At 41.9% G+C, this 23,677-nt stretch overlaps 1 protein-coding gene across 1 annotated transcript in view; it reads right to left on the reverse strand.

Annotated features, from left to right (window-relative positions):
• FGR (FGR proto-oncogene, Src family tyrosine kinase) overlaps positions 1-23,140 on the reverse strand; it is a 75,670-nt gene extending 52,530 nt beyond the window's left edge. Inside the window, exon 1 of the mRNA XM_075262722.1 lies at positions 22,998-23,140. The gene's annotated coding sequence lies outside the window, so the exon portion shown is untranslated. The remainder of the gene's footprint in view (positions 1-22,997) is intronic.
• Between the last annotated feature and the right edge of the window lie 537 nt (positions 23,141-23,677).

A 23,677-nucleotide genomic window follows, 5' to 3' on the forward strand; every position in this document is an offset into this window, starting at 1 on the left:
GGCTCTGCTACATCAGATTGCTACATCTGATGTAGCAGTGCCGAGTGTGCATCAGATGTGTAGTTGAGCAAAACTGACTCAGCACTGCTAAGTCTGCATTCGCATAGGAATGCATTGGCCAGCCTTCGGCCAATCAGCGCTGGCTCTGCCGGAGGAGGCGGAGTCTAAGGTCGGACCTGAATGGAGACTGGTGTGGAGCGATCTTAGACTCCGCCTCCTCCAGCAGAGCCAGCGCTGATTGGCCGAATTCCGTACTCTGGCCAATCAGCACTGGCTAATGCATTGTATTGGCTTGATGAAGCAGTGCTGAATGTGTGTGCTTAGCACACACATTCAGCTCTACTTCATCGGGCTAATAGAATGCATTGGCCAATCAGCGCTGGCCAATGCATTCTATTAGCGTGAACTGAGTTTGCACAGGGGTTCTAGTGCACCCTCGGCTCTGCTACATCAGATTGCTACATCTGATGTAGCAGTGCCGAGTGTGCATCAGATGTGTAGTTGAGCAAAACTGACTCAGCACTGCTAAGTCTGCATTCGCATAGGAATGCATTGGCCAGCCTTCGGCCAATCAGCGCTGGCTCTGCCGGAGGAGGCGGAGTCTAAGGTCGGACCTGAATGGAGACTGGTGTGGAGTTATCTTAGACTCCGCCTCCTCCAGCAGAGCCAGCGCTGATTGGTCGAGTTCCGTACTCTGGCCAATCAGCACTGGCCAATGCATTTCTATGGGGAAAAGTTAGCTTGCGAAAATCGCAAACTGACAGGGATTTCCATGAAATAAAGTGACTTTTATGCCCCCAGACATGCTTCCCCTGCTGTCCCAGTGTCATTCCAGGGTGTTGGTATCATTTCCTGGGGTGTCATAGTGGACTTGGTGACCCTCCAGACACGAATTTGGGTTTCCCCCTTAACGAGTTTATGTTCCCCATAGACTATAATGGGGTTCGAAACCCATTCGAACACTCGAACAGTGAGCGGCTGTTCGAATCGAATTTCGAACCTCGAACATTTTAGTGTTCGCTCATCTCTAGTCCTTAACTGACCTCTATAACTGACTGTTTAGCCAGTGTGCCTGTGGGGACACACTACTATTCCCACATGTGATACAATAAAAAAAATAATGCCTATATAATGCTTTTTGAATATTTTGACGTGGAGGAGGGCGTTCCATAGAAAGAAAAAGTAAAATGCCCAGCTACTAAGTTTCATATGTCTAGTTCTCTCTGTGTGAAATAAGGAAGAGTGGGAGTAAGTAAGAGAGAAATTCTTCGATGTGTTTTAACCAATAAAGAAACCTCAGTGACCTTGTCAAGAAATACACAGTAGAACAACTTTGACCACAAAGTAACTGGCAAGGTGTTAGGGAATTGCTAGGACAGCAATTCCCCAGTAGCTGTTGAACCCTGGGATGGGACACAAGAGACAGTGAGACCTAAGCTGAAGCCTCCAACTGACCCTTCCTATTGCCAGGCCCTATCCTACGTAATAGGCGGCAACCACGAAGACAGTCCCTTCCTGGATATGTGAAACACAAAACGGAGACAAGACGGACAACAAAGAAGAGAGGTCAGCTAGCCAAGGGTCAGTAAAAGTCGAGCGATGCAGTGCCAAATTGGAGTCCAAAGAATAGTCAGTGGAAAGCCAAAGGTCAAGGATAAGAATGCAAGCATAATAGGGACAGTAAGGAGCAAGTATGCAAAAGGCAATAGCAAGCACTGGTGTGAATGAGAGCCAAGATAAAATAGGGGAGGAAGAACCTGCCCATGGAATTGACAGGAAGGCAGGCTGTCAATCACAGGCAAGACAAAATTAACCACTTAATGGACAGAGGCAACAAGGGCTGAAGACGGGTGTGGTGCAAATACAATCACAGCATTAGAGCCGTGTTCACACAGTGCGACCAAAAACTTTAAGCCAAGAACCATACTGCACACGCCTCCTGCGCCGCAGCACGCGAGCAGAGGGCGGTGCAGAGACCCGAGCAGGCAGAGATGTTACACAATGGGAGACAAAATGTGAGAGATTTCTATCCCTGTTCATATCAAAATCTTCATAGGTTATACATAATGTTGAACGCCGATCCGTTTAGGGATGGCGTCCCTGACTGTATAGCAGTTAGGTACGGCCATTTTCCTTTTGCATCCCCTACCTGCCATAAGCTTGTATTGGTGGGAGCAGGCTATTTATGCAGGGGGAGCTGTGGCGTTTCTTGTTATAATAAAGAATATCAGCACAGCTCTCCCCTCTTACTCCACCCCCCCCCCCCCCTCATTTTTGTTTTGGTTAATTTTGGTAGATCCCATAGCCTTATTAATCTGTGTCACTACCTAGTCTGCCTCTTTCCAGCCATTCACCTGAGCGTTTTCCCGCCTTCCCTCCCCTTTGATGTTTGTTTTTACTTGGTGATGCTTATGCTTGACTCTTTTCTAGAGGATCTGGAGTTGGCCTAAGGCACAGCTGGCGGTTTTTGGTGGTGTAATGGGAAGTGGTTGTACGTGCCCGTGTGGAGTCTCACGGCTGGCATACTATGCCACGCCCCCTACTTGTTGTTTACTATTTGCAAAATAAAGGTTATTATGAGGTTAATAATAACAAATATGCAAATTCAATAAAGCTGTGGCCTACCCAGTCCACTAAATTGAGTTTTTTCAAATAGTTGTCTTGTGTCTTTATTCCAAATGGGGATGGTCTGGTTTTTCTATGGGTATGTCAGTCTAGACAGTCCGCACAGAATCCCCTTGACCTACACGATATATACAACTTACATAGAGGAGGAACTTAAAGCTCCTGAGCCCCAACCTTATGTAATTTAGAATAGTGGTATATTTTATGAGGCAGAGAGACCTTTGAGGGCCCCTCAGGATCCAGGAACCAGTAGGAACTGCTGCCCCTACAGCTATGCTCCTGATCATACTAAGCAGATACATATTATACATTGCATACTATAGAAATTCTCTCCTGGAACAAAATAAAGTGCTTATCCTGAGTATTACCATAGTTTTCAGAGGTTTCCCTAAAAGTCACAGGGTTACACACTACCTAGGCAAATATAGGTGTTGGTTCTTCTACTATACTAGATACTAGACCAGACCAAGTGTCTTCTGACATATGCCACAGTGTACAGTATAACAGTATATTCCCCCATTAGAGAAAAACACAAAAAACAATACCGATAGGTTAACATTTTTTGAGGTGATGGTTATATACAACAAGGGAGCCTTCACACGGAGTATACACTCCGCTCATTCTGAACGTAAAAGTTGCTGTGGTCTGTAAAGAATATCCCACAAGCAGCCAGAGGTAGATACAAGTACATTAAAGACTTTTCTTATACACCTGCGGGGGTTTCCATTCAGGGATTCCGCTCCCCATTCTGCTTGAAAAGCAGGACTTTTTTCTCCCCATTTTTCAGGCAGAAACCCAGTGGAAACCAGATGGACCCTATTATAGTCTCTGGGGTCCGGGTGTTTTTTTGGGTAATCAATTTTTAAGCAGATTGGGTTTTCATTTTTCAGGTCCCCACGCCAACCTGAATAATGGAAACTTGAGCGCATGTGTGAACCTAGCGTAAACTGTGGGATTTTCAGTGTCCTCAGTTTTTTGCACACAGCAACAGTTCGCAGACACTCCTGCCTCCCCCCTCCATTCACCATGTGAAAAGAAAAAGGATGGTTCCCCACACTCAATGAGATAAGCAAGATGGAACAGACTGTATCTAGAGACAGACTTTCTTAGTAACAAAGTGAACTGTAAATTAGCTGAAAGGGAACTTTACACTAGATTCACGCTAAGGTTTGAGTCTCAGTACGAGACTCTGTTCCGCATTATGCTTAAAATATGCAGTTAGAAAAGTCTTGCATGAGGACTTTTCTCTCCACCGTTTTCAGAAACCGGGCAGAAACCAGATGGACCCCATTATAGTCTATGGGGTCCACGAGTTTCCGCAAGCAACTTATTTTTAAGCGAATAGGGTTTCTGTTTTGCAGGTCCCTATGTGAGCCAAAAGATGGAAACCCAAATGCTAGTGTGAACCTAGTGTCAGAGGGTTTTCACAGAAAGCATTCCTATTTTTAATTGAAGTACATTATATTTTGGTCCATAATCACATCCTCTACGAAATGAGATTAAGTTGTCTGAAAAGTGACACAGTGCACCTGTGTGTTTATCACATGACCATGGACTGTATATCACATGACCATGGATTTTTATCCACTGGTTGTAAACAATGAATGAATTGATATAGAAAGTGTAATGGAAAATTGTATATCTTTTTATTATACAAACAATAATATTTATTTGCTGAAACTGGACAACCTCTTTAACCACTTCCCATCACCTCACTGCCTTTTCACATCCTTATTTCTGAGCCACTCGGCATGTGGAAGTGGAAAGACAGTGAATGTGTCCACTTGCAATTGCAGTATTTGGGCATGCTCTCTGTCCTCCCATTAACTACCCACCTCATGTACAGTACAGACTCAGAGATGGGTAGGAAGTAGAGAAAGCGAAAGAAATGACTGGCTATATCCATCGTAGTATCTAAGTGGTTTTATAGTTGCACTGTGGTTTGTGGATGGCAGTCCCCACCTAACAATGGCCTCCAGGTCTGACATCTATGCAAGACTATGAGACCCAGAGAAGCTGAGTCTAATAGGCATCCAGCTAGTATAAAACTAAGGGGGCGTTCACACTACCGTCTGTGTCCGACAGGTAGTGTCCGCTCCTACTGTCCATTCAAAATCTGGCACGGACATTAGGAGCGGACACTTGCTGTGTCCATGACACCTGTCATTTATTTAAATGGCGATCGGGTGCGTTCTTTTGCACTCCGTGCCCTTCCTTCACTGTCCGCATGCAAAGATGTCCGACTTTGCAAGCGGAAAGAAAAACCCAACACTGGGAAAAAGCAGCCCATTCATTTCTATGGGGAGCGCACGTATGCCGGCTCCCATAGAAAGCAATGGGACCTGCTTTAAACGCTGCTGATTCCGAACATTTACACGTTCCGAATCAGCCACAGTATCCTCCGTGTGAAGGGGCCCTAACCCCTTTTTTTGAATAGATAGATAGATAGATAGATAGATAGATATGTTGCAGCAAAACACAGGGAATTTGTATGCTAGTCTTATGCAGAGACATATTATAAGGCTGGACTTGGTACTAATGACCAATGCTCGGGAAGGGTCATCATTATCATATTGGTGGGTTCTGACAAAAAGACGTAACACAGAGCAGTTGTAACAGTCTGCCTTCAGTGCTGGAACCTATTCAGAGGATAAAGGTGGAAACAGAAGGCTCCATCCACTGTATGGAGCCATCTGCCATGCCAGATTATTTGCTTAAATGGGACAAAAACTGCCACTATACAGTGGATAGATCCTTCTGCTTCTGGCTCTGTTACCAGCTAATAAATGGGGGTGCAAGGTGTCAGACCCTCACCGATATCATGATAATGTCCTCTCCTTTTACAAGTACAATTCTTTTTAATTTTATCATTGGGCTTAAAAATGTCTGGATAAGAGTGAATTAGCTTTTAGGCACTATATGGAAAACCAAATTTGACTGACTACAAAGGTGTTAAAACTATCTATAACAAATGTATTATGTTATTAGATATGTAAGATTTTGTACATACTTCAAAGTATCATAGCTTCTTTTACAGTGCTCTGCTAAATCTGCTGTATGACAGATACAAGTGACAGTGAGTATGCATGGGTTCTGAAGAGAGACAGGAGAGTAAGTCACTGTCAGACACTACTTGTAGTAAATTATATCCCCAGAGGTCAAAATAATAAGAACAATTCTGAAAATATTATAAAATATAATGTAATATTCAATATGCCCAACAGAATTACCAGTCATCTGTAAATTCCTAGACACCCTGTAAAGGTAGAAGAATTTTATTACACTGTGACCTTAAAAAAAAAATCTATCTATCTATCTCCTATCTATCTATCTATCTATCTATCTATCAGCTATCTATCTATCTATCTATCTATCTCCTATCTATCTATCTATCTATCTATCTATCTATCTAATATCTATCTATCTATCTATCTATCTCCTATCTATCTATCTATCTATCTATCTCCTATCTATCTATCTATCTATCTATCTATCTATCTAATATCTATCTATCTATCTATCTATCTCCTATCTATCTATCTATCTATCTATCTATCTATCTATCTATCTATCTATCTATCTATCTATCTATCATCTATCTATCAATCATCTATCTATCTATCTATCTAATATCTATCTATCTATCTATCTATCTCCTATCTATCTATCTATCTATCTATCTATCTCCTATCTATCTATCTATCTATCTATCTATCTATCTATCTATATATCTATCTATCTATCTCCTATCTATCTATCTATCTATCTATCTATCTATCTATCTATCATCTATCTATCTATCTCCTATCTATCTATCTATCTCCTATCTATCTATCTCCTATCTATCTATCTATCTATCTATCTTATCTATCTATCTATCTATCTATCTATCTATCTATCTAATATCTATCTCCTATTTATCTATCTATCTATCTAATATCTATCTATCTATCTATCTATCTATCTATCTATCTATCTAATATCTATCTATCTATCTCCTATCTATCTATCTATCTATCTCCTATCTATCTATCTATCTATCTATCTATCTATCTATCTCCTATCTATCTATCTATCTAATATCTATCTATCTATCTATCTATCTATCTATCTATCTATCTATCTATCATCTATCTATCTATCTTTCTATCTCCATTTTAAAGCTCATTGTAACTACTTGAACTTCTTATCAGTATATTTGTGGTATCCCAGTGGACACTGCTTAAAATGTTTTATTTTATTGATTACACTATATGTATATATATACTTTTTATATGTATAATATCCTTGTATTGTATGTTTTTTTAGTTTCCCTTGTTATATATCTGTATCCCCAGTATTCTGCTGTATTTGGCTACCCCTATGAACAATAGTGGACTTGGACAGCCCTGGCAAATCACAGGCCTCTGGATTGGTGGTGAAGGCTGCAAGTCTCCAAGGACCATTGGCGAGACTTGCGGTGTGTTCTCTGCAGCCCCTGAGGCAGTCATATACTGCCCTAAGAAAGGGAAGAATTGCTGTCAGTTTCATAGAGAAGAAAGTGCCTAATTTTGGAGGAAGACGTGGTTCATAGAACCCATCATCTAGGACACATTCACATCCAAGTATGTTGGTCCTAGGACTGGGCCAATAGCCATATTGGGAGATGTAAAAAATTGTATGTCAATGTGGAGTTGAGAAAGGCACCATATCCCACCTTCTTATATTGGGCATTCTTCATCCCAAGTTCAGGGATAACCCATACAATGGAAACTACAATCCCCATTGGGATGAGTTTTCTGATACCAGTTCACACATTTGAGTTACTTCTTGGTTCATGTGCACCACTGCCTCCTGAGTCTTTTCTACATGTACCATCTGGGCCCTTCCATCTTACCATCACATGGCACAGTGTAAGAGAGGACTCCCTTCAACTGGAAGCACCCCAGGGGAAAAATTAACACCACCATTAAATACTACACAGGCCTCCCTCATCATTGTTCAGCATGGGAGATGAGCTGGCCTCATTCACATGTTAGTGTTTTGCACCATTGTTTGTAATACGAAACCATCGAAATACAAGGTGCAAATCTTTCCATTATACCTCATCTCTGGGTAATTTTCAATCCCGGTTTTGACTTGGAAACACTGATACAACACACTGACCAAAACACTGATGAAAAAGCCTGACACTGAACCGGACTCTTTCCCCTGAGAGGTGTCATCAGGAGAGATGAAGATTGGATATATCTTATTTCATTTTGCCCAATTAGAAATGTCCATCAACTCATTCCTCTCTTCTATGAAAATAAATGCGATTGAGAAATCTTTTGGATATCAGTTCTCTTATGGTCAGCAATAAACTGTACAGTATGTACCAGACATAGCAATTACATTAAGAGTTGCCAACTGATGAATGAAATATTGTACTTTTGCAATGCATTTTCTGACAGTGTCCTTAGCATATAGCTGTGCAAACATAGATGAACATTATATACAGTAGACATCATCTATACATTGTGGGAAACACTGAGATGAATTAAGTCCACAGGAAATGACCGCTTCCTGTAAATGCAAACTGAGAATGAACCACATTGCACAAGACGTATCAGCTTAAGTTAGCCAGATACATTAGTCTACACTTGGTAAGTATGGGTGATTTCAACCAGATCAATTTGTATTTGGTGAAATTTTACATTTAAATTGACAGATCGTTTTTTTCTCTGCCCTTGTAATTGAAAATGTATGCTTAGTTTGACCAACAGTTTCAACAAAATGGATATGGCTGCGTTGGTGTAAATATCGTTCACAAAACAATCATTGGTTTAATAAATGTTTATTTCATTAATTACTTACCTATGATATAACAGATGGTGTATTGCCTTGGAGCTAATTTCTAGTGTGGAAGTTAGGTATATTCTTGGATATATGCATAGGCCCTTTAAATGAATTTGGGGATATTGGCCCTTTAAAACTAATATGGATCATGTGGCACTAGAACTTAGCTCCTGCATATTGAAATGTCGGGAATGCGCAGTAACGCCTCCTTTCTGAACGCCACTGCACATGCCCGAGTGCCATTTTCTTGTGCACTTTCTTCCACTGTCCACAAGAAAATGGTGCTCAGGCATGTGCAGTAGTGCTCAGAAGGGAGCGTTAGTGTGCCTGCCCGACATTTCAATGTACAGGTGCGATATGAGAGACACTGGAGGTGGTTACAGGGAGAAAGGAGTTTTCAGAGCTCAAGCAAAAGAGGGGACAGTTTGAAGGTATGACACAGGGGGTGCACGAGGCTTGGAGGAACGCCCAGGTTGCACAGACAAGCTCATTTACATATTGGTTTAACCGGTATGTAATAAAAACAGGGGGGTCTTTGAAAAAACGCTTAGCAGCACCTGAATAGCCTTTTTAAAGGCTATCCAGGCATATGAATATCTCAATTGGCCAAATTCTAATGATAGAGCCCCTTTAATAAAGATGGTATAGTAAATTTCCTGGGCATCCCGTGTGCAGCATGTGTGGCGCTGCTGTGTGCCTTTGAATTAGCCACCCCTCTCATCCTCGGATTGGTGGAGGTATAATTGATCACATGTTTGCATTCTACATAATGAAATATCTATACTTTATGAATTACTATTTAATGTTTGCACTTTACTATTTATACAATGTCATTATTACTGCACTATGCACTTTCTTTATGAAATATAATATGTATTGTCACTTTACAATGATTACGATTAATTGGATATTTACTGTAATTAATTGTGTGTGCTGATTACATATATATATATATATATATATATATATATATACTGTATATGTGTGTGTTGATTACTCACTATGAATATGTATATATATATTATACACACACACTTGCATATCATATTTCTATACTGCATCCTTGATTGAGAAGTTGGAATACATCTACTGACGATCTTTCTCAGTTTTGCAATGCTGCCTATTTTGTTTTTAATATGTTTTTTTACCATTTTGGGATCTTATGCCGACCTCTTGAGGAGTGCATCCTTCCTCGCTGAAGAACCATATATGGTGCATATGAATGACCTTACATTGTGTACTATGATATCTGGCACCACTGCAAGTTGGGGTTCTCCATGTGTCGTACAGGTGGGCGATTGGATTGAGACCTGGGGATTTAGAGACTAAGCCAGCACCTTGAAGTCTTTGTTATGTATCTCAAACAATCCCTCAAGAAATTTTGCAGTGTGGAAGAGCACATTATCCTGATGGTACAAGCCATTGCTAGTGCCATAAAGGGCTTGGTCTGCAACAATGTGTAGGTAAGTGGAATGAGAATGTCAAGACCCAAAGTCAGAACTTAAAGGGGTATTCCCATAACTCTTGTTCTGCAGCCTGCAGGGCTTTTGTGCTCTCTTCACTTCCTGGATTTCTCGGTACATTGGTGGGCGGGGTTTCACTTGCTCTGATAAATGCATTACCACAGTATAAAGCTGATGTGGAAACTGATGTAGCAGAGCTGGATTTGAGTCAGCTTGCATTACATACAGAGATACGAGACTCCTTATCAGCCAAATTCAATTAAACCGGCTGATAAGTGGAAAAGCTGAAGATAGACAGCACAGTAATCCCAAAGCTCTCACCTCCCCCCTCCCCTATCTGAGGAGCTCCATTGCAGCCCCTCCCTCGACCCATGAGAGCAGGCAGCTACATCACTTGGGAACTGAGCAGATAAGCCCAGTGGCCATAGAAACTGAGTGTCAACAATGAAGTGAATAAATTAAGATAGCGGCCAAACAAAGCAGTTTTGATAAAGCAATGTATTTAGGAAAAGTCTTAAATTCGCATAAACTAGCAGTATAGAAAGGATGCTTTTCATGGGACAAACCCTTTAATTCAGCGCATCACACTGCTTCTTCTTGTGAGTGTATCCTGGTACCAACTCTTCTCCAGATAAGCATCATCCACAGACTCAGTCATCCACATGATGTGAAAGAAAATGAATGATAATTGATCTCTGGAACAATTCTAAAGCTTCCTTCCCTATCATAAGAGATTTTAGCTGTTACTGGGCTGCAGCAGTCACATGGGGTGTACCAGCGCAATGACTCAGTGCACCCCATGTGACATCTGAGGAGTGTGACATCAGGCACAGGCAGAAGAGGATGTTGAAGACAGCCGGATGGATCAAGGATGCCAAGGAGAGTTGAGGAAAGGTTGAGAGTTGAGTATTAGTGTTTGTTATTTTCCATCACCTCCTCTGGACCTCCAATTGTTATACTCTGGGGTGTGAGGAGAACTGTGGAGCACATTATATTGTGTGGGGGCCACTGTGAAGCATATTATACTGTGTGGGACTATTGTGCAGCATATTATACCATGTGAGGGACATTGTAGAGCATATTATATTGTGTGAGGGCCATTGTGGAGCATATTATAATTTGTTGGACCACTGTGCAGCATATCATAATGTGTGGGGCCACTGTGAAGCATATCATAACATGTGGAGGCCTGGTCTGTGTGCCACTATGGAGCATTATATTGTGTGTGGGTCATCGTGGACCATATTATACTTTGTAGGAACTACGGTGAAGCATATTATACTTTGTGGGGCCTCTTCACTATTTACATCACATGCCATCTGTTTTACAGCAGATATGTGATATTATCACAGGCTGTAATTATATTGCACGGTCACTATCAAACAGCTCTTTGCAACATAAATAGCAAAGGAGTGAGGGAGTTTGCAAAAGCAACACAATTCATCCAAACAGTTGATCAGCAGGACCCTAGTGTTAGGCCCTCACGGATCTCTTAGATCTCTTAGGCTGTTAGGACCTCGCAGATCAGATGTTTGCCAAAACACACAGCTCCCAGTATTGTTTCCATGCTTGGCACTACTCACTCATATTTATGACAACCGCAGTTGTCGGTACTATAGAATTATGGACCATGTTAATGTTAACAATTCCAGGAGCCACTCTGCTCACTGGTCATGTATAGAGTAGAGTTGGATTTAAGTAGTGCAGTGGTGCATATTGTATGGCAGGTAAGCAGCATGGAATTGTTATTGCCTGTACAGTTGATCTGCAGGGGACCTGAGGATGGGCCCCTAGAAATCATTCCACTGGTGTGCCCTAGATATCCCAGTCCGACATTGACTCCCTACCCTCTGGTTCATTGAAGCAAGACATAAAAAAAACAAAAAAACTTGCAAGTCTTCAGTAGGTGATACCTTTTTTAATGGCTAACTCATAATAATGACAGAATATGACGTTTCGAAGCTTACTCTGGCTTCTTCTTCAGATATATCTCAAGATGTATCTGAAGAAGAAGCCAGAGGAAGCTTTGAAACGTCATATTCTGTCATCATTATGAGTTACCCATTAAAAAAAGTATCACCTACTGAAGACTTGCAAGTTTTTTTATATTTCATAACCACTGGCTAACACGGTACAAAAATAAACATTTTCCTTATACTAAAGTGAGACAGGTAAAGAAAATGAACCTTTGAATGCCAAAAGTAGTAGTTAATCAACAGCATATTGTCTTCATGGGGATCTTGGCCAAAATAGGGAAGGAAAGGGGAATATAAATGTTGCATCTGCATCTGAGAGTCGTGAGAAGTGGCCTAGGGGGCCCAAGCTGAGCTTTTGCACCAGAGCCTGTAAACCTTTAGTTACGCCTCTGCATACACATGCTCTGCAACTAAAAGTGACAGGGAACACCCTTCCTCTCAAACAGCATTCTTGTAATTCTTTATAGACTTCTCCTTTCTTCACATGCTTTACTAAAGGGTTGTGTCACACAGCTTGACAGCTCTATAGACATGAATAGTCTTCAAGCAGTATTGATGGTTATTGAGCCTGAGCTATTATCGTTCTATTTTATATTACAGCTATTATATCGCTCTGAATGTCTGTGTGGGGAGAATCTACGGGGGGGTAATAACATAACTGATGGCAGATAAATGAATAAGCTAGCAACGTAGCGGGGACTTCCTACCCCCTTTACCCCTTGTATCTAATCTATGTACCAGTGATGAACCCCTAGTTTAGATTCATATAAAGAGAAACATGTTAGATGATATTTTTAGGTGGCAATTTTGAGACAGAAATAATTTATATATCCCCTGTACCCCTTTTTAAGGTGGTGGCAAATATCTAGGAGGTGTATTGTAATTTTAACTTGGTCTTGGCACAGATATAGATCCTATGTTGGAAATTGAGGTGAACTCTCGGTTAGATAAGGCACCTTGAGTATGGCGTTATTACGCACATGGTAAGCTTGAATTCACGATTTTACAAATGGGATATACCTGAGTAGTAGGAGTAAGTTGGTTAAATGCCCTTTTCTAATGGTATAAATAAATGGAAAATTCATATATCAGTGTTCATTCAGGCAGGTCCATATTTTTTCTTCACAAATATTTCTTTTACAACTGTATCTTCAGCAGTTGTATCCCCCTTCAGTTCTGTTTTATATCTGTTATGAACAATTGGATTTAATAAAGTACTAGTCAAATATGATCCATAAGAACTGTGATGGTGTCTTACTTTTCAATGTTATAGTATTAATTACTTGCATAGAAGATGCAATTCCATACTCACACATGGTCCAGTGAACACCTCCATACAGTATAATGTCCCACAACAGCCCTTCACATAGCATAATGTCCCTTTAGTAGCCCCTCCACTCAGTACATTGTCCCATAGTGTCCCCTTACAAAGTATAATGTGCCATAGTGGCCCCCATTGTTTTCTTTTATTAATTTTCCAAAAATTTCATGCACAGTTGAATCCAAAATTTTTGGGGTTTGCGTTTTCAGACTCCAGAGTGTAATGAATGAAGGCCCAGGGGAGTGTGACTAAACATCACATACAGTATTAATCACTTTTCCTGGGTTCCTGCGCTGGTCTTCAGGGCTCATTCAGTCTCAGAGAAGTCATGAATGGGAGGCAGATGGGAGGTACAAACAATCAAGGCAGAATCGAGGTGGAATCTAGCACTGATTTTGAGGCAAAACATACCCTCATATTCCCTCTAATGCCCCATACAATTTAACAATATAATGGCCCCATCACTGCTCCCCTATAGTTTAATGGCAAACATCCAGAGTCCCCCATACAATTTAACAGCCTCCAATATAAAGCTCCAATATTGTGGCCCATATAAAATAATGCCCCCCAAATAATGACACTATATAGTGGTCCCACACAGTGTTTTTCTGTAGAGTACTTACCTCCATGCTTGATCGCCCTTTGTGCTTTTCCCCTGTTCCAGGCGTATTTCTGTGACATTTCATGTGTGCCCAGAGAAGGGCAGAGACAGAAGAGCCAGGGAGAAGAGAGGTATGTACAGTAATATACGGTAGCTTGCTGCTCTTTGATGAGACGGGCAGGTGCAACAGTATTAGAATCAAGAGTCTACCAGTGGCTGAGAGGAAGTCCTTCATCTCAAGCTCTCCTCCCAAAAGGCCCTTTGTCTACTTCTGGACATTATATCCTGTGTTCACAACTTTACTTTGAAAGAAAACATCATGAGTAAAGCGAGGAGAGTGAGAAACTTTATGTTTGGCAGATCTAAAATATAACTATTCCAAAACCTCTCGCTGCTCACTCTCCAAAAAAGGTGCCATCTTCGCCGTTTCCTCCAACTTCTACAAGACCATCAGCTTTCCTATAGGTAGATCCACAGTTTTAACTGACTACCCCCTAAAAGGAGATGTAGTCATGCCCTCAATTTGTCTTTTCCTCCCCTTCTTCTCATCTCCTCTCCCCACCCCCTTTAGGTCTAGAGGCCTGCTACCGTCAGACAACCTGGCACTGTCTTCTCTCAAGCTTAACCATTGTGAAAGAGCCTGCAGGTTTATGGTGAAATGGGTGAGATTGCCTCCATATTTACTGTTTTCCCTATTTTTAGTTACCCATGATTAAATGTATTACCTTTAACAGGAAAGGCCTTGGGCTACAACTCTAGACACCACTTAGTCCTATGAGATCTTCATACCCTCCAGATGGATGTGGCGTTTCTTCAGGAAACACATTATGACCACACAGATACATTTAATTTTGCCTTTGATCTGGATCCTCAGGGCAGTATTTAGTGCTGCATGGTCAAACCATTATATTGTGTAACGTGTATGCTCCACTTCACAGATCTTGTTCCTGCAAGGTGTCCTAGGTTACCTTCGATCATGTTATTGATGGGAGGAGTGACTTTAACATGGTCTTCACAGAATACGCAGATAAAATGTGTGTAACAAATAGGACCCACCATGCGCATAATCTCATTTTGCAGGGAGTTTCAATGCTTAATTCATTCCCAGGCCTTGTTTGAACTGTGTTGGTAACTCCACTGGCCATTCCTACACATGGCTAGCTTCAGGTTTGTGTAGGCACTTGGGCAACAGAGCCACAGTGGGTCCCTTTTGGAGCAACCCATACACACTGCAGCAAAAAAAAATAAAAAATGAAATTGGGTGTTTTTTTGTTGAGGCAGACCTACTGGAATGGACTGTAATACAGGTACAAGTAGATAGAACCTGTTCAGATATCAAAAAGGAAAGGAAAGGAATTTGAGGCGGACATCTGCCTCTGATTCCTCCTTATTTTATGCCCTCTGGCTCATGGTGCAGGGCATCAGCATTCTGTTGCAGCTTTCCACTGCTGATCAGGCCCAAATGAATGGATCTATTCAGTGGGGAGTCTCAAGATGTGGCCTCCGTGGTTCAATCAGCTGCAGAATCCACAGCAATCCTGCTCCATTTGTTTTCAATGGGAGGCAGAATCACGGAAGAAACTGCCTCTGACTTGGGCTGACTCAAAATCAGCACCAAATTGCACCGCGTGAACAAGGCCTAATACTGTTAACAGCAAAATTAACGCTTTCCTCTGCATTAATTTAACTTGGGACCCCACCCCAAACGGAATAGCACCCCATTTTCTGGCCCCACACCAGGAAACCTCTATTTACACACACTATAATGTCCCACAGTGGCCTCTCCACAAAATATAATATGCCATAGTAGCCCCTACACATGGTATAATGTCCTAAAGCAGCCTCATGCAGTATGATGTACCAAAGTTGCCACCACACTGTATAAGGTCTCATACCGATCTAATACAGTATAATGTCCAATAGTTGCTCCTCTGCACAGTATAATGTCCTATAGCAGCCCCTCCACACAGTATAATGTCCCAATGCCTATAGTGGGGATCCGTCCATGTACTTTGCTTCCCTTTTCAGTCCACTTAATTTTTTTGATGGTTTTAAGTTTGAAGTGACAGACCTTATAATTATACTACTATCTACTTTGTTACAAACCAGGTAATACTATGTTCCATCTGCCTTTTCAGACCCCAGAGTATAATAATAATCGGAGACCCAGGGGGATAAAAATGCTGCACTCCCGCCGCTGTCAGCCATTTTCAATGACGTCTGGGACGTCATGTGACCGGGGGGCCTGCGTTGCGACACATATGGACGTCAGGGACCTCACGCAAGTAGCCTGAAGCCTGCACAGAGAAGTAAGTAACACTGTTTTTTTATGTTCCGTTACCTCTCCTGGGCCTCTGTTCATTATACCACCGGGATCAGTAAGTAAGTAGGGCCCGTTAATGGCTGGAGTAACTCCAGCCGGTAATGGCCTATTAACAAAAAACGCAGCTGTAGTGGCTGTTGCCAGGCCCCTAATGTCCCGGGCCCTGTGGCAGCTGCTACCACTGCTACCCCAGTAGTTACACAACTGCCTCACACATTACTCTTGTCCCTAAATAAAATAAAGACCCACGGGATTGCTTTAATTATAGACCGATTTCCCTCTTGAACTCAGACCTGAAACTGTTTACAAAGATATTGGCTAACCGCCTGAATGATTGGCTACCCTCACTTATCACACGGACAACACCAGTAAGATGGTGAACCTGTTAGAGATAGCCAACCATTACTCTACCCCTACCCTTTTTTTGGATGCAGAAAAAGCCTTTAAAGGGGTTGGCCACTTTCAGACCAATAATGAGAAACAAATGTACAATAAAAAGATATACAATTTTCCAATATACTTTCTGTATCAATTCCTCACGGTTTTCTAGATTTCGGCTTACTGTCATTCATTCTGTTACTTCTAGAGGATAAAACTCTGACCATGGTCATGCGATTTACGGTCCATTGTCATGTGATGAAAATTGTAAAACTTTTTATTGTACATTTGTTTGTCAATATTGGTGGCCAACCCCTTTAAGCACCTTGACTGGTCTCTTATGATTGCCACACTATAGGCCTTTGGGTTTAGGGAGCTTTACTCACAGCAGTCCGGGCCCTCTCCTCCCTCCACACGGCATTGGTGAAACTCCCCCACCCATCATCTGGTCCATTTCCTATCTACAAAGGGACATTACAAGGTTTCCCCCTTTCCCCTCTTGTTTTTGCACTCAGAATTGAGCCACTGGCAGAACCAGGACATTAAAGGGATTAGTGTACGGACCAGGTAAATTTAAAATCTCTCTTTTCATGGATGATGTTGTCCTCACACTTACTTGTCCCCACACCTTCCTACTTAACTTACTACGAGTACTAGGTGATTATAGTCAACTTTCAGGATTCAAAGTAAATTCTTCAAATACTGAGGGTTTTTGGATTAATGTTCCTCAGGAGCTTTTAACCCTCCACAGTAACTATAACTTTCAATGCTCTGTATTCTGCATATTACCATAGGTTATTTTGCGAGCTGAGAACCCTACTGGGTTAAAATGTGCCTCTTGCTGAAGCTGCTATATAATTTTGAGTTGCTCCCGGTATCAGTTCCTCACTCGGAACTTTTTTACATTTTACATTCTATTTGGAATACCAAACGCCACCACTTCACAAGGCCGGTGATGTTGGCGAGGAGGAAATGCGGGGGGGTTGGTGGTCCCGCATATTCTCCACTATTATTGGGAGAAATTGAAAAATTGTGGTTTGCACCTATGCACCCCAATGGTCTTTTATGGACCTACTCACCGCCCCTCACCCTCCTGCACCCTTTCCCCATTTGATTCACAAGATCTACCAGAAATACTTGCAATAATTTTTTTCACTTTACTTCCCAAACATTCTTCAATTGTTTCCTTCCTGTTTAACCCTCTCTACCCAGAGGGGCTGACAACAGCCATAGTCTGCATGTGGTCAGCAGCTCTCCCTTGTCTGAAGCAGTAGTTCTCAAAGGTGCAGTACATGTACCCATGGGGGTACATCAAGTTATACCTAGGGGTATGTGTCACGGTGAGGTCCAAATACCAACCACAGTAGTCGCTGACAGACCCTGATGGAACCCAAGTGATGTGAGTAAACAGTTTTTTTTATGTTTATTCACCTCCCTTGGCCTCCACTAATTATACTCGGAGTGTCTGAAGAGACACCAGAGTATATTATTAGTTTGGGCTCAACCTGAAATGATTGGAAAATGCCTGTGCATGTGGAATTTTTTATTTTTACTAATGTAGGGGCCATTCGGGGACATTATACTATGTGGAGGGCCACTATGGCACAGTATACTGTATGGAGGGATGGCTATTAGACATTATACTGTATGGGGGCCACTATGGGACATTTTACTGTATGGAGGGGCCGCTATGAGACATTACACTGTATGAGGGTCACTATGTGATATTATATTGTATGGAGGTCCACTATGGAAAATTATACTTTAAGGAGGTCCATTATAGAAGATTATACTGTGTGGAGGAGCCACTATGGGACTTTATACAGTTTGGTGGTCACTGTGAGACATTATACTGCAGGGAGGGCTGCTATGGGAAATTATATTATGTGGAGGACCGCTATGGGATATTATTCTACATGGATGGCTGCTATGGGACATTATACTTTGTGGAGGGACAATATGGGACATTATACTTTGTGGGGGCTGCTATAGGGCATTATTCTTTTACTGGGATCTTTGGCATGAATAGGGGTGCATGTGCTTTCTTAACATCCTGAGTACTCCATGGTACTTTTAATCCCCCCGTTGGTAAGTAATGAATGCAGCTTAGCACTTGTTCCTTAAATATCACAGACCATGAGGACCATTATATGTGGGGGTCATTTTATTATATGTGGGTGGCACTGTGTGGGTAATTATTTTGCATGTGGAGGCCATTATGTTACTTCTGGGGACACTGTAGGGCTATTATAATACATGTGGGGTCACTGATGAGGTCATAATACTTAGTTTGAGAGCACTGATGTGGACATTTTACTGAGTGTGGGGGCAGTGAGGGGGCCATTACACTGCATGGGGGGCACTAAGGGGGACATTATGCTACTTATGGGGACACTGTGGGGGCCATTGTTTTACATGGGGGGCACTGAGGGGGCCATTAATTGTTAATGAATGCTCCAAAAAAAGCCTTATTTTCTTAACATGAATAAGTGATCGCTACTTTGGGAGAACTTGGTTGCAACATTTTCTCACTAAGGGTTAATATGCTTGAAAAGGTTGAGAACCACTGGTCTAAAGGTTTCACTCCCTACTTTGTTTGAGAAACTCTTTTGGGTAGGTTCTTCCATGAAGGGTCTGATTTTCATTGTCTATCAGATCCTCTCCTCCCCAGATGGTCGAGAATCCCCTACACATAGATATACCACAAAAGGAAGGACGTACAAGGAAACGCAATAAAGAAACGCGATATAAACTTCAGGTGCACTAGTATCATACCCCTGCCCTGTTACATTCTTTCCCTCGGAGTGTTGGCAATGCCAAAATGCAGTAGGTACATTGCATCAGATTGTTTTGGGAGAGCCCCTTAGTACAAGGTTTTTGAGCAGAGGTGAAGGAGATGACTGACTGATTTATTTATTATTTTTTTTTACAGTGGATCCCACTAGATTCTATGACCTATCTCCTGAAAACCCCTACATGAGAATATATCCAGGCTTTTTCTTTATTTGTGTATCACTGCTAAAATTCATATAGTTAAACAATGGAGATGTGTTTAGCCTCCTCCCCTCCCACCCTTCCTTCCTGGTGCTGAACTCTTGGCCTGAATGAAAGATACCCGTAGCCTGGGGTGCTTGACCCCGAACAACACTGTTGAAGCATTCCATTCTCTCTTCAATCAATATGATAGATACTGTATATTGCGGGGCCTTTGACCATGCCTCCCTTAAGCCCTAGCTCTTACTACCCCTCTGTTCCACCTCTTGTCTCAGGTTTATGTATACATCTGAGGTTCACTGTTGCATGGTTACATACAGGAATACAGCAATGTTTCATAAAGGTTTGTCCATTTTGTATCCTATTAATATTATAAATGTGAAATGTTTGAGAGTTTGTGGGTTTGTGACTTTGGATGTTCGGATGTTTGGCGGTCAATCACGCAAAAACCGCTCCACCAATTTGGCTGAAATTTTCCACAAACATAGTCCCTACACTCGATTGCGCAATAGGCTACTTTTTGTCACAATAGCGCACATACGTTTTTCCCAGGACCCCCACAAAACCCAAACTCACATCACTATCTCTGCAATCTCACACACTTTGGACCATAGCAAGCCACAAAATTCATATTACCCCCTACAGCAGAGGTCAGCAACCCCTGGCACACGTGCCAAGAGTGGCACTCCTGCCATATTTCACTGGCACGCCAGCAGCACAGGACCTGCAAGAGTTAAATGAAGTCCGAGTCTCTTCAGTGCTGTGCTATAGCTAAGGCATAAGGACACTCCCCTTTGCGAGATGTGCAGGAAACCCAGGGGGTGGAGCTTAATCGCTCAAGTCTCTGCCTGCTATAGTGATAGCTCCTGCCGAAGATGCTAGCAAACTGAAAGTAAGAAACACACAGCTCCCTTCCTTTACTTCCTATTCTCATTAATGTCAGGCATTTGGGGTTATTAGTTTAGTGTTAGTAACTCCATGTGCCTCACATTAATAGGAATAAACCCCATCATGTCCCTCATATTAACCCCTGTGTGCCTCACTCTCTCAAATATCAGTAACTAGAGATGAGCGAGTACTGTTGGGATCAGCTGATCCAAACAGCACGCTCCATAGAAATGAATGGATGCACCTGGTACTTCCACTTGGATGTAGCCGGCGCGCTTAACCCCCCGTGTGCCGGCTACGTCCATTCATTTCTATGCGAGCGTGCTGTTCGGATCGGCTGATCCCAACAGTACTCGCTCATCTCTATCAGTAACTCTTACACAGGGGTTAATGTGAGGGACATGATGGGGTTAATTGCTATTAATAAGAGGCGCATGGAGTTACTAAACTGTCATGCACAGGGCCAGACTTTATGTTGCTTGCTCAAGAGTATCCTGTGCCCAAAACTTACATGTACTGGCGCAAAATAACAACTCATACAATGTCGTATATCGAAGTATATTAACCTGAAATACCTCTGTCCCAAAGACACTATGTATATGTACAGTATATGTACAGTTTATACCAACACCGTAGTGGCTGAAATACAAATTACATTCAACACAAAAGTCTCATGTGCTCTCAGAATTACAGCAAAAACAAGAAACACAGTTACATTTCATATCCCATCCCTTATACACAGTACGAAAACCTTACCCGCGCCTGTATATACCCACTGCTACAATCACCGCAGACGAAGTCGCGGGTACCAGCTAGTTTCTCATAAATCTTTCAATAAAAATTACAGCTAAACAATGGACTGAAAGAGCAATAGAATAGCAGATGTAGTACCCTCCATTTTTATCTGTTGCCATTCACTATAAAGTTAAAAACAAGATATAAACTTTCTTCCTTCTTGTTTCCTTACTTTTTAATCATAGGAGAAAATGCATCTGGGAAAAACGCCTCCTATATACAATGTGTAGACTCACCGATTCTAAGAACAAGGGTCAATGCATATTATTCTCACTTAACTGTAAATTCATTTTAGCAGTGCATTCCAGCAAATGAATCTACAATGGTGTTCAGTAGAACATAGGAACTGGAATATACAACAATGCAACAGCCAGGATCAAAAATAACTCAAGCCCTTGGGGGCCACACAGTGACTCAGTAGTTAGCACTGCAGCCTTGCAGCGCTGGAGTCCTGGTGTTCAAATCCCGTCAAGGGCAAAAAACCATTTGCAAGGATGCATGTTCTGCCCGTGCTTGCGTGGATTTCCATCTCATATTCCAAAAAGGCATATTGATAGGGAAAAATAAATAAATAACTCGACCCCAATCATCAATAGTGGCCACAACATCTAGGGGAATAGTAGGAGAGGCCATTCACAAGTCAACTATAAGCTCAAGCTTTTTCTAGTTATGAATGTAGCTGTATAGTTACAGATGAAGTTCTTCCCAGGCAAACAGAAAGCTATTTCTTTTGGATATCCTCCAGTACATAAAAATAAGGATTGTAACATCCATGTTCCTTACGCTAGGTTCACACCTGCGTTCGGCACTCCGTTCTGTGGTTTCCGTCTTCTGCATGCAAGAAGACAGAAACCACAGACCGGGTCCGGCCGTGAGCGGCGGTGAGTGTTTTATGCTCTCCGCCGCTAAACCGTTTTTTAAAATCCGGACACAGAGTACTGTATGTCTGACTCTGTGTCTGGATTAAAAACCCCGGTTTCACAGCGGAGAGCATAAAATGCTCACCGCCGCTCACGGCCGGACAGTTTTCTCACCCATTCAAACAAATGGGTGAGAAAGAGTCTTGCAGGTTTCCGTATCCTGCCTCTGTTTTGTGCAGGAAACGGAAACTTGCAGAACGGAGCCCGGGCGCAGATGTGAACGAGTCCTTACATAGATGGCCAACAAAAAAAGCAGCGTTTCTGCAACATGGGAATTCTTTCAACAGGTTCTGACATGGAGACTACTCCTTTTCAAAAACAATCTGGTGGCTGTTATTGTTGAAGGAAGGTACTGACAGCGCAGCATATCAAATGAATACCTGCCCATGTAATGCATGGACCTGTTGGGCTTCCAGAGATGAAACCGCTTTCTGTTCTGGCTTCTGTCAAAGTGCAATGTTGCTGTCAAAAAAATCAACTTTGTATTCTATTCAGAGGAACTGTTTGATGCACCTTGGGTGTGGTCATGTATGTGCAGCCCCCGAACATAAAGACAGACAAGTCCTGATGTGCAATATGTAACAGGTGCTTTGGTAGACACTGTTTTAGATGGAGGTAAACTCCCTTTATAGAATTATTCCCATCTTATAAAGTGATATCACAATACTTTATCCTCAGCTGCATAGAGAACTGTAGCAGAGACCCATTGATCATATTCATTGTTTTTTGTAAACTTTTGCCATCACTGGATTTTAAGATAATTTATTCCAATAGCACAAGAAGTGAATTGGTATATTTCTCTTTTCATCCACTAAGGACACTAGAACAGTATCTGTCATCGCACGTCACTACCATATTGTAAAGCACATATACATGGGTGACAGTTGTCAGCTTACCTTCTAATGTGTGATGGCTTTCATCAGATGGTCTTCCTTCTCCTCTCTCTGCAGTCCTTTAGATTTGAGCTTTCACCTTAATGTTTTCTTCTTTCTTACAAATATACTATTTACATCTGTCTCAAACTTTTTGTCTGTCTATTTCACACGCTAACAAATCTTGTTCTAACACTTCCCCCTTTCTTAGGTTCCTCTTTAAAATCGTAAAAGGAAGTTAAACATTTAGAAACTGCAATTGTACATGATACACACACAGATATGCGCATTTCTTCAATTTGTGCAATATCGTTTGTGAAATATGGGTGGTTTTACTATGTACATCTGGTGCACAATGTGCATTGTGCCAAGGATTATATAATGTGCTGCTTCAAATGACATACCTAACATAATGACATAGTGACATACCTAACATGTAAGAAGACCATGCAGCTGCTATGGGGTTACTGGGAGGAGGTAGGCAGTATTTTCTAACAACCGCCAATAGGGGGAACTCAGTGCAGCTCATTGGTAACTGCATAAATTCCTATGCAGTGAGCGCCCCCTAGTGGTGGCTGCAGGCAACCAATTTCATCGATTAATTATACCAGTTCCATCGTTTCACTTTTCCTGTAAGTGAGGCTAGGTTCACATCTATGCTGGATTTTCCGCAGATTCTGACAAAAAAAATGTTGGAAAGAAAA

Source organism: Leptodactylus fuscus, chromosome 2, assembly GCF_031893055.1.
Source record: "Leptodactylus fuscus isolate aLepFus1 chromosome 2, aLepFus1.hap2, whole genome shotgun sequence".
NCBI classification, from domain to species: domain Eukaryota; kingdom Metazoa; phylum Chordata; class Amphibia; order Anura; family Leptodactylidae; genus Leptodactylus; species Leptodactylus fuscus.